At 39.0% G+C, this 12240-nt stretch overlaps 1 pseudogene; it reads left to right on the plus strand.

The window, feature by feature from the left end:
- The first annotated feature begins 3405 nt into the window (after positions 1–3405).
- Positions 3406–12240, plus strand: part of LOC113251007 (60S ribosomal protein L15-like) — a 34958-nt pseudogene continuing 26123 nt past the window's right edge.

The following is a 12240-nucleotide window of genomic DNA, read 5'->3' on the forward strand; positions in this document are numbered from 1 at the left end:
TGAAAGGAAGGTTATAGTTAGGGCACGGATTTAAATGCGGAGGAGGAGAAACCACTATTAATTTCGCCTGCCAAAAAATCAATACCTGTTTTAACCTTTCTCTCCCTTTCTTTCTCACTCCTTCTTTGGCTTTAGAAATAAACTCTGTGTTTATTCTCTCCTAGGATTCATGGGCTTGTGTGAGAACTTAGGAAAGTCAGTCAACAACTTGTTTAGACAATCCCATTAGGAAAATTGTCTGAGCCAGGAGGCCATCAGAATGCAAGCCTTCATCAGGCACTTCTATTTGTCATCTTCAAAACTTATTTTCTTGTCCCAATCACCTACAATTACTAGGGAAAGGATCTCTATTGGAATGTAAATTCTCAGAATTCAAATATTTTACAGTTTTCTGATGGGACATCAATTTCTCCAACAGAGTGCATTTGATGATGTCTATAAATAGGAGATCACTGCACCCCAGGCTGTTTCCAGTGGAGGAAAAACAAGAGCCTGTAAATGGGGAAGGGCAGGATGGACCCAAAGAGTACTTCCCATTAAGACCCGTAATCTCAGAATTTGGGTCACAGAGACAGCATCACACTCTTCTTGCTTTCACTTTGGCCCTCTAAGGTTTTAAAAGGCTCTTCTTGAAGCATTGTCAGCATTAAGATGTTTATCTCCTCCTTCTAAGATTCTTGCAAGTGGTAATAAAATTGTTTTCATTTCATTTAAGAAGCCAAGCCAAGTTTTTATTACATTCAGAAAGGCTGCTGTCCAGCTGTTTGGACACCAACGGCACATGAATGTAATGACAAGCAAAGTCAAGAGCTGGCTTAGAAGACTAGACCTTTTATCCAGTTACTGGATGCCAGTCTATTTCTGTTCCAGAATTTCATTAAGAATTGTTTCTAGGGGCGCCTGCGTGGCACAGCGGTTAAGTGTCTGCCTTCGGCTCAGGGCGTGATCCCGGCGTTATGGGATCGAGCCCCACATCAGGCTCCTCTGCTATGAGCCTGCTTCTTCCTCTCCCACTCCCCTGCTGTGTTCCCTCTCTCGCTGGCTGTCTCTATCTCTGTCAAATAAATAAATAAAATCTTAAAAAAAAAAAAAAAGAATTGTTTCTAGCATCTTAATCTGTTTCTGATCCAGGCTAAGGTCATGGAAAGCTCCCTTCATCTCTGCTTCTTCAGGCCAAGCTTCTGCTAAACTAACAACATCCCCCACCTTTTTGCACGTGTCTGGGAAGCTCATATTTTTTAATTCTTTTTTCATCTTCCGTTCTCCTAAACCCAGTGCCATTATTTCCCTTCCAGAACAGGCAGAGGGGTGCCTTGCATTACGTAACAATAGTTTGTCTCCTATCCCATTGCACAGAAGTACCAAGTGATTTGTAAGATATAGCACATAATCTAAAGAATGACCTAAATACACCCCTATGCACGCACATACATGAACCATCTCCACAAGCATACATAAGAAATGGATGATAAGGGGTTTCTTCTGGGAAAGGGAGCTGGGACATTCAGGATAACTGGGTAGAATGGAGACTTACTTCATACTGTCTCTTATGATGTTGGAGTCATTTTACAATGTGTTTTCCTCTTCAAAGAAAAAACTGTATTTAACTGTTAAGAGGAAAAAAACAGTGTAGAAAAAAATGCATGGGATAAAACAGTGTCTGCATTATGTTCCTATTTGGATAAACAAAAGGGTCTGTGTATATACACGAAAAATTGCTAGAAGGATACACAAGAAACTTGATATTGGTTAACTCTAAAGAGTGGGACTGGTGTTCCAAAGTGGGTGAAAGATACTTTAATCCTTAATTTTTTTAATTATAAAATAAAATTTACATATATGAAATGCGGGTGGATTAGGGAAAAGAAGACATGATTTCTAATGTAGCAATTTCCAAGAAGGAGCATGTGCCCCTTAAACTGGGGTGTTATTTAAATAACCAAAGCTTCCATCCCAACACACACACACACACACACACACACACACACACACACACACACCAGAAAAGCCAGACACAAACGTCACTGGCTTGACTGAGTATGATTTTATGTCTTATCAGTAAGAATGAGCCATCCAAGCAGCATGCCTAGTTTATCACACATCTAAGCCATTTTTCAAACTTTTGTGTCATTAACAATGTGTCAAACACAATCTGCTGCATTGTCAAGACTACATGAGAGAAACAGAATTCTGGTTTCCAATTCCTATGTCGTGAATTTATGCAACATGCTTCCTTTTAAGACACCCCTAAGTTTGATTAAAAGAGAGGCACATTTGCAGGCTGAAAATTAGAGTTACCTGGAGAAAGTAGGTAAAACAAACAAACAAACAAAACATATCCCTACCACTTTGATCTCTTCCTGGGAACTAGGGACAGTGACTATGGAAAGATACTCCTCTCTACCGCCCTGTTCTGTTTTCCTCACAAGAGAACCACCCAAGTTTTCATGGGCATGTCAAACCTCACCAAAGAATGAATTAGGGAATTCCAATCTGTGTGTGATTGTGTTCTGGCGCAGGGGGGGTGGGGGGAGTCTTCATGTTACATTTGCTCCGTGTTTTGTGTGAAACAACAAGAGCAACCACAAAGGTAGTATAGGTAGCCATGGACAACCTACGCCGCATAATCGGTTCAGTGTTTACAATGTACATGGATGTTTTATCTTCCTACCACCAAAGCATATTAAATCTCTCTCTCTGGGGGGGAAAGCCTCAAATCTATATTTCGAACAAGCTCCCCAGGCAAGACTTAGGTATATCATTGTTTGAGAATCGGGAATCTAAGAAAGAAAGGCAATAATCGCACCCTGGCTGACATTGATGGAACGCTTTCTATTTTCCAGCTACTGTCACCACCCTCCTGTAAGCCACCTTCATTACTCACCTCAGCATCTCTTCTGGTGTCTCTGATTCTGCTTTTACTCCCCCACCACCAACCAGAGTCTTTTAAGAGATAAATCATTTTGTGCGACTCTATTCCTCAAGGTCTTCTAATGGCCTCTCATCTCATTCTGAATAAAAGTCCAGATTTTCCCATGGCCTGCATAGTCCCACATGAGCTGGCCTCTCTAACTTCTGTAACTATCACCCTCTGCCTCCTTCACGCTGCGCCAGCAACTCTGAGTCCCATTCTTCCCCTTGGGGACATCAAGGACACTTCCACCTTCAGTTCTTTATATTTACTATTCCCTTTGCTTGGGAAAGCTCTTTCCCGAGTGATACACAGGGCTCACTCTTCACTTAACTGAATATTTATTCAAACTTTCTCTCTTTAGAGAGGCTACCTGTGGCAAGCAGCCTGTAAGATGGTGTCCAAAGATTCTCACCTGCTGCTGTTTCTAACTTTGTATAATCCCCTCCCCTTGCATATGCTTTTAGCCAATAGAATATGGCAACATTTAGGGGATGTCACTCCTATGGTTAGAATACAAAGATTGTTACTTTCGTCTTGCCGGGAGATCCTCCTTTGCTGCCTTTGATGAAACAGCTGCTCTGTTGCAGAGTCCCAAGCGGCAAGTAGCCAAGGGCAGCTTCCAGCCAATAGGCAGCAACAATCCAAAAGCTCTTGAGGCACTAAATCCTGTCAAGAACCTGGTAAGTGAGCTTGAAAGTGGATCTTTCCCCCGTCAAGCCTCGGAGTGAGACCCCAGCCTTTACAGAAATCTTGGCTGCACCCTTGTAAGGGATCCTGAAGTTAAACCATGCTCAGATCCTTGAGCTACAAAAACTTTGAAATAATAATGTATGTTGTTCTAAGCTATTAACTTTAGGGGTAAGTTTTTACTCAAAAATAGATAGCTAATACAACTCCTTGATTACCTTCTATGTAATAGAATCTACCCATTCATCCTGTCTCCTAATCTTGCTTTATGCTTTATTTCTTCTTAGTTTGTATCATCACCTAGCACATATTCACTCGCCCCTATTCCATAGATGAATTTTTGTCTGTCTCTGACTACTGGGATATTATGCACTTTCACTTACTATTATATGTCCAGGACCTAGAAGAGTACTTGGCACATTATAAAATCTCAATCAATATTTACTGAATTAGTGAATTACTCATTGAATTCTTCCAACGAATGCATTATATATGTATATTACTTTCTATTTTTTGATGAAAAAACAGATACATGAAGACTTTAAGAACTTGTCAAGATGTGATAGAGGTAATAGAGGTAGGATTTGGACACAGTCCGTCTGACTCTTGACTTTCTCCATTATATCAATGTTTCCCAACCTGGGGGTCCACAAACTCCTAAGGGTTTCAGACTACTTCTCAGGCATTAATTTTTTCTAAGATTTTATTTTTAAGTAATCTCTACACCCAACATGGGGCTCAAACCTACAACCCCAAGATCAAGAGCCACATACTCCACCCAATAAGCCAGCCAGGCACCCCAGGCATTACATTTTTTTGATTAAAAAATTAATTTGTATTGAACTTGGAAATTTAAGCATATCCTGCATCATCTGGATGACCACTATTTTACGTATCTTGAGTCATCAGTGTTGAAGTGTGTATATACGATTACGTTGGCTCTGTATTGGTTATCATAGCCTTCCTGACTGCCTGTCTGTAGGCTGCAAGCTCTAGCATCAGATGCAAAGGGAAGAGACTTACAGAGACTGCTTAACCAGCTCCCGCAATTGCAGAAGCCAAATCCCAGTAACAAAGCCCTTAATATATTGATTCTGTTTTTCTGATTGAATCCTGAATGGTACATTAGCTCAGTATATACCCAAATAAGGCTGTAAAGTGGGCAAACACAACCAGTAAAATTTGATGGTACCTTGCCTGGAATTTCAACTGAAGGATATCTTAGCAAAAGAGCTCACTGCTAGATAGCTATCAACATCTTGTGCTGGAATTTGCCTCTCAGCCTCTGCTTTTCTCAGCCCCTGTCTCCCTCCCTATTGTACTCCATATCCTGCTCCCTTCTATCTCAATGGCCAGAGTGAGCCTGTTTTGGAATGGTTTCTTCTCCAAACAGGAAGCACGGAAAAATCTAAAAAGAGTCAAGGCAAGGAGCTGATGGTTAGGGATGCACTGTTGACCGGATAGGTGGCAACCACAAAGCAGCCTTCCCATAGGTTCTGCCACAGATGCAGCCCTGGCATCTCTGTGAGTCTGAACTTATAGCCGCTACGGCTCTTACAACCCCGCCCAGGTACTCATATGGCAACAATCACAGTATTTACTATGCATGGACTCATTTCCCAGAAGTCTTATGCTATCATTTCAGAGATACATATTTGCAAAGGAAATATTTTGGCCTCAACACAGGAGAAAAGCTATACTTGTGAATCAGAGTGTTCACATCAGGAATGCTCTGGACATAACTTTAAACCTTGATTACACCACTTTGAGAAACAACAGACAGAAATGGCCTTTTGAAAGAGCAAATTCACATTTTAAATGTCATCAAGCCAAGATGTTTCTTACTCTCCTAGCTTTTTAATCCATACCTAAGTAATCCACACTTAACTTTTAGAAAACTTAGTCCTCTCCTTCCAGCTGGGCAACATGGTGATTCTATTTTGCAGATGACATTGTCCTGCATAGGTGAGAACAGCCCAGTTAATATATTTTTTTTATTTGAAGTCCAAAACTAGTATTTTGGGTAGACTCTTTATTATTTATATGAGTTTCACTTTAAAAAAATGTATTCTAAAGATTAACTGTATTTTATCACTTCGCTGAAGTCCAAGCAGCTTCAATTTTTTTCTTTAACCATTTTCTTTGTTAATATTTTTCCAGAGAAATAATTATAACTATGTATGGAACACCTACTATGTGCCATGCTCCACGTTAAGAGTTTAGCCAGTTATTCTACTTATCCTCACATTGGCTTGGTGGGGTGGGTGTTATTATCTCTGACTAGCACCAGGTCACAGAGCTGGTAGGAACTTCCTCAACCCTAAGTAACCTGACTCCAGAGTCTGTAATCATGACCCCTTCTCTGAATCTACCAACTCTGGTTAGTTATTGTGTGTTGCAGAACTTCAAGGCCTTCATTAGTATTTGCGCAGAACTAACACTGTTTTACAAAGTTTGGTTTTGACCCTACCTCCAAATATCCTCCAGTAGTCTGGCCAAGCTAATATGGTCTTCCATATGGGCAAGAATTTTATTTTGAAAATTTTAAAATTTAAGTTGTGACCCTTTTTTCCTAATTGTGAATTCTGTAACCCTATGTAAAACTCTCCCAATGCACTCTAATTCAGGAAATATGTATCTACGAGCCTGCCTGTGGATTATGACTCAGTAGGTTCTCATCTTCCAGCTATCTCAGGAGGTCACATGGAAGCCCTTTTCATCATATTCTATTGACAATATCTCTGGAAAAATCAAACAAACTTCAAATTTCTTACAGGGACAAACCTTAGTCTATAATGCTCAAAATCCTAAAATACTGATAGCATTCTGCTCACTTCTTTTACTTCTAAAGATAGATTTTTGTTAAGCTTGGCCCCTTCTTCAAATTTCCAGCTATCTCAGGTAAAGACTGGCAAATAGAGATCATCTTACAAGTCAAATCCAATAGATTGGTAATAGATGCCAGCCAAGAGAAAGATCCTGTAGTTTTATGTGGGTTCAGGAAAAAAGAGCACAGGAATAAATGGAGGAACTCTATTAGAAACGCAGGGAACCAGCATGGTGGCCCAGGTGCCATGTATTTGCTCACCCTACCTTGTTTACACTGATTCTACCTGTATCTCAGGTCAAGGCCTAGTAATGTAATCAGAACAAAAGAAGCAATATCAACCAGCATCAACACAAGGACCCAGTTCGTTGTTTTATTGTTGATTATAATTTTAGAGAATTTTAGTCAGGATGACTTCCGTTTTATTGTCTTCAATGCTTCTCACAGGAAGGTAACTTTTGAAGCATTTTCTAAAATACAGCAAAATGTGAGTTGTTTTTAGATTTGTTCTGAGATTAATTCAAAAATAGTAGCATGATAGCTCACTGCACTTTATACCAGCCCAAATCCATTATACTTTGCATCAAACATGATGGGAATTTTACTAAAACTCATAAAAGCAACTGTGGGATTTGAGGAGATGATATATACATGTGGAGACAAATATTGTGTGGATACTAAACAAGCTCCTCTTCTCTATCCTTGAAAATTTTACACCTTGACCATGGTTTCTAGACATTTACAACCATAATGGTTGTGACTTTATGTGAAAATTACCAGTTACAAATAAATATTTTCAGTGGTATTGCTTTAATCTCCAACTTAATGCAAAATTATCTTTCTTGAAGGCATGAGACGTTCTCCACTTCTCAATCAAGAGAATTCCCAAAATGCTTGGGTTTTTTCCAGAGTGCACTGTTGTTTCCACATGTCAAGACTTCTAGGGAAGCAGGCAAATTGAACACAAAGTCTATCTTCACCACCTTTTATATCACATTTAAAATTAAAGTTAAGGGGCTCCAGGTTGGTTCAGTGGGTGTAAAACTGGTTTCTGCTCAGTTCAAAATCTCAGGGTGAGATTGAGTCCCACATCAGGATGCATACTCAGCAATCTGCTTTCCATTCTCTCTTCCTCCGCTCCTCCCCAGGCTTGTGCGTGCTCTCTCTCTCTCTCTCAAATAAATAAATAAATGTGAAGAAACAAAGAAGCAGAAAGCCTGAAAAGACGAAGAGAGCAGGAACAAAGGCAGCACATACAAGAGATAAAACAAAATCTAGAAGCTGGAAGATAGATTATGAGTGGTAACTGAATTCCAATACCTGAGAAAAGTACAGTCTAAATCTAAAGTAGGGGAAACTAACAAGAAGTAAATTGATGCTCACCTTACGGCGCTTCGGAATGCTCTGGATATGGCAGGAATAAGTTCTAAAAGGGCGGTGCACAGGGCTGCAACAGGAGGATGAATTGAAGGACTGGCTACATTTTTAAAGGGAAAATTGACCTTTTCTGTTGCAATTATCTCTTTCCAAGTACAACTGAAACCTAGAGGTTTACTCTCTGGAGAATTAAACCTGAAAGGATCTGGTATTGCTCATAAGAGATACCACTGAGGGCAAAGATAAGGGACTGTACTAAAAACAGGGAAGTTATGTGAATGTCGACATACTGAGATCTGAGAGTTTCAGCAACCTTCATCTGTCAGCTTCCAGAAAGCTAGAAGCTGGCTTTTTATGTCCCTTAAGCAATAATCTGAGAAAACTGATTTGTCCAGGTGAAAGGACCTACTGAGATACAAAACTGAAGGTCCTGAAACAAAATAGCTGGGCCACAATCAATCATTCTATATTCAAGCTCAATTGTTCACAAGGTGTACCCATAAACATCAACTTCAAGGTAGCATGTTTTATATCTGTTTTAAGCATGACCACTACAAAGAACAGAGCCAATTAAAAAAAAAGAAAGAAATTCAAGACAGCAAATAGAACAGAAAATATTCTCAGAGACTTAAGAGAAATTTCATTCTTTTGTTTTTTTTTCTTTTAAAATTTTATTTATTTATTTGAGAGAGAGAGAGTGCAAGTGCACGGGTTGGAAGGAGGGGCCGAGGGACAGGGCCAGACAGAATCCCAAGCAGACTCCCATTGAGCATGGAGCCCCACAATGGGCTAGATCCCAGGACCCTCAGATTGTGACCTGAGCTAAAATCAAGAGTTAGCCGCTTAACCCACAGCTACCCAGGCGCCCTGAAAAGAAATTGCATTCTGGAAAGACTTCATTTTAAAGGATTATTCAGATAATAATAAAGAGTTCTTGGAAAATATAAATATAATGCAAAAATTCAATGGAAGAGTTGAAAGCTGCAATTTAATAAGTACCCCAGAAAGAAAAAACAAAAAACAAAAAACTCACAAAGGGATACAAAATACAAGGGAAGACAATGTTAGTGGATCAGGACTTCTAGTACTGGACTAATAACAACTCCAGAAGGGACAAAGAGTGAAAACAGAGAGAAGAAAAGGATTAAACAAATATTTCAAGAAAATTCCTCAGAATTGAATAACACAAATTTCCAAATTGAAAGTGCTGAGAACAATATAATAAAAAAGATTTGTCTTCCTGAAAAGTCATGTCTATATGAAATTTCACAATATTAAAGACAAAAATAAAATGCTAAAAGCTCCCAGAGGGGGAAATAAAATTGGTCACATTTAAAGAGTCATGAATAAAAATGACATTGTACTCCCCAAAAGCAAGAATGGAAATTAGAAGACAATGGAGCAAGGCCTTCATAATCCTGAGGAAAAAAAACTATTCCTAACATAGAATTATGTGCCTGGGAAAACTATCAATCAAGGTTGTAGGTAATATGAAAATATTTTGAGACATTTCATATTTCAAAAATTTTACTTTTGGAACATCTTACCTTATGGAGTTACTAGAGGAAGAACTCCATGAAAATAGGGAGAAATCTAAAACAAGAGAAAAATTGGCTTTCGGGATGCAGTCAGTTGAACACAGGGGAAAGAAGAGAATGGCAGTGATGATAATGTGTAGTAAGCCTAAGAAACAGCCATTACAAACTGAAGTAGAACAGAGGACTCCAGCATTGTTTCTAAGAAAAAAAATAATACACATACACGCACACAATGGGGAGCTATCTTACCTGTTGCATTGAACCCACTGAGGGGAGACTTACACTTGTGGCAAAAGTGAAATACTCTTAGGGCATTAAAAAAAAAAAAGAGGTAACTATCATCTGCAGGGAAATCAGAAAGTTTTACAAGAAGGGAAATATAATCATGGATACCACATGACCAAGGTCTGACTAATAAAATAACTTAATGGAATTTGTAAGATAGCTGTATGGGGAGGATAAGAGAATAATAAATACTTGGTGGAGGGGAAAGGGAGTACATACGACAGAAGAAAGTTAATGAATAATATCCAGAACAACTAAAAATCAAGAAATAGAATGATGAAGTTTTTTTTATATGTAACAAATACCAGAAGAACCGAAAAAGTTGAAAGTTGTTGTCTCTGGGGGATGGAAATTAGTCACAATGAGGGGCAAGACCAGAAGTCCATGTTTTTCATGTTAAATTCTGTAATACTGTTTATCTTTAAATTATGTACATGTATAAATTGGACAGAAATAAAACATTGTCTCTTTCAAATTAGTGTATGAGCTATCAGGCAAATAATTATCTTTTGCGATAGCCTAAACTTAGTAGTGAGCATTTTTACATTTCTAGTAAAAAACTCCTTCCACCTTTATTTTTAAATTTCTGCTGGAGACCAAGTCCCCATTGTCAAAATTAACTTGAAAACTAAGATAATTATCAGAGGAAAGACTGTTTTGTTCCCCTGAAGAATAATTAGGTGCTCCGATTCTCTTATCCACTTTGCCTTTGCAAAATTCATCATAGAATGATAAGTAACTCTAGAATATGGAAAGACAACTTCTCCTGGGAAATTTTGACAATCACAGAAGTGAATTTGGGGCCCAAATTCTCAGGATAATAGCCTCAATCCTCCTCTCTAAGAGAAAGGCCAGTCCTTTGACAAAGAACAGCAGCAGTGGAGTAATGAATTTAAACCTTCTGCTCATTAAATCTAAACACTCCTGTTTGGTGATTGAGGTCAAGCAACATGACAATGAGGGGAAAAAGGACAGGCTCCCCTTAAGTCATTGTGCAAGTTGAATCTTTTTTAAGGATTTGTCTTCTAATTTATTCAATTCATCTGGGATAAATGCTTGCCACAAAAAAGAAGCCCACTACTAGGTGGGGAATAAAGGCTGACTAGTGACTGCGTAATTATTTCTGTATAGGGCATGATAACCGACACAGATAACCTCTCTCAATCTTTGTGATGCCCTCTACTTTTAGGTCAACCCATATGATTTTTCGGCAAGAGTCCATATAACAAAAATCTTCATAGAAATGAAAATAAATGAATGCTTGAACCTAATTTGCATATCAATGCAGTTTACTCTGTTTTCAAAATGTTAACCTGAGTCTTAAAAAATCTATTATTTCTTTCTGGTCTATAATTACCAAATAATTGTATTCATCATTCTTAGAGCAATTTTCAAAGAGGTCTCATTACAAAGAAAAGTTTCCAATTTCCCAATTTTCTTTTTTATTATTAGAAAATCTCTCTTTACAAAGTACTATCTGATACAAATTTCTGGTAGATAAATGTTACATTGAGCTTTTTCAAAATTATTTTCTTCTTATTTCTTCAAACATCTGAAGAACTCATTAATGCGACACCCTATAGGCAATAGGAAATACTGAGGACATCAAAAACAATGCCTGATGTGTCCCAGAATGTAATGCTCTCTTTCAGATTCAAAGGCGATACTAATGATGTGTGTGTACGCAGTTTAAAAGACCAATACACAGGCAAGAGCATTTCTCCTCACACTCTGTCCACATGAAAGCTGAGCTGTGATTTATAGTTGCAAACAGGGTTTGCTGAGCCCACAGGTGTTCCAGAGGAAGCTACTTAGACTCCGCTCAGCCTGAAGCCTTTGTTGGGAGGTAGCTCCTTCATCCTCACAGATGCCTTATCTGTTGCCACTGCTAGTTCTCAGCAGCCCGCAGCTGTGCTACATTGTTTAAAACTGAGCCTCAGGGCTTCCTTAAACTGTTTATTCTGTCTTCCTTGATTGAGGTGGTCCCACTTGCGCTCACTGCCCAGGAGCTGCTCCATCGGGCTGCTGTCACTCACTCCACATCATCTCCAGATGAGCCACGTCGGGAGACTGGCTTTGTGCCACGACTAGCATTTTCCTAGTGATGAGCACAAGTTGCACTGGTGAACTTATGCAAGAGACCAGGTTTGCAGGCTTCTTGCAATCTTTTAAATGTTCTGTTTTTTGGGTTTTTTTATGGTATTACTCCCTTTGCCCTGAGCCAAGCCTAGAGTCTATTGCTGTGTTGGCACCACATTGGGATTCTTGATACAGTGTTTGTACTTTGTTTTCCTGGCAATCAAGGGAATGTTGGATTTTGTGCTACAAAAACAGACAACTTTTTATTTTAGCTTGCCATGAAAAATCCTTGGATGTTGTGGATCTTGTGTGACCCACGCTAGTAGAGAATATTGGTCTTTTAAGGTCCACTGTAGGTTCATTTGTAACTTAAGTGATGACGTCACCCATGATCACATCACAGGTGTGGGGGTCTTACAAGAACCACCCAGAAAGGCAGGACAAAGATACTTTTGTTCGTTCATGTTCATGGGTACTCTCATGAGTTACTCTATTCCAGAATCTCACTCTGGTCCATGGTTTTCTACATTCTA

Source organism: Ursus arctos, unplaced genomic scaffold (assembly GCF_023065955.2).
Source record: "Ursus arctos isolate Adak ecotype North America unplaced genomic scaffold, UrsArc2.0 scaffold_10, whole genome shotgun sequence".
NCBI classification, from domain to species: domain Eukaryota; kingdom Metazoa; phylum Chordata; class Mammalia; order Carnivora; family Ursidae; genus Ursus; species Ursus arctos.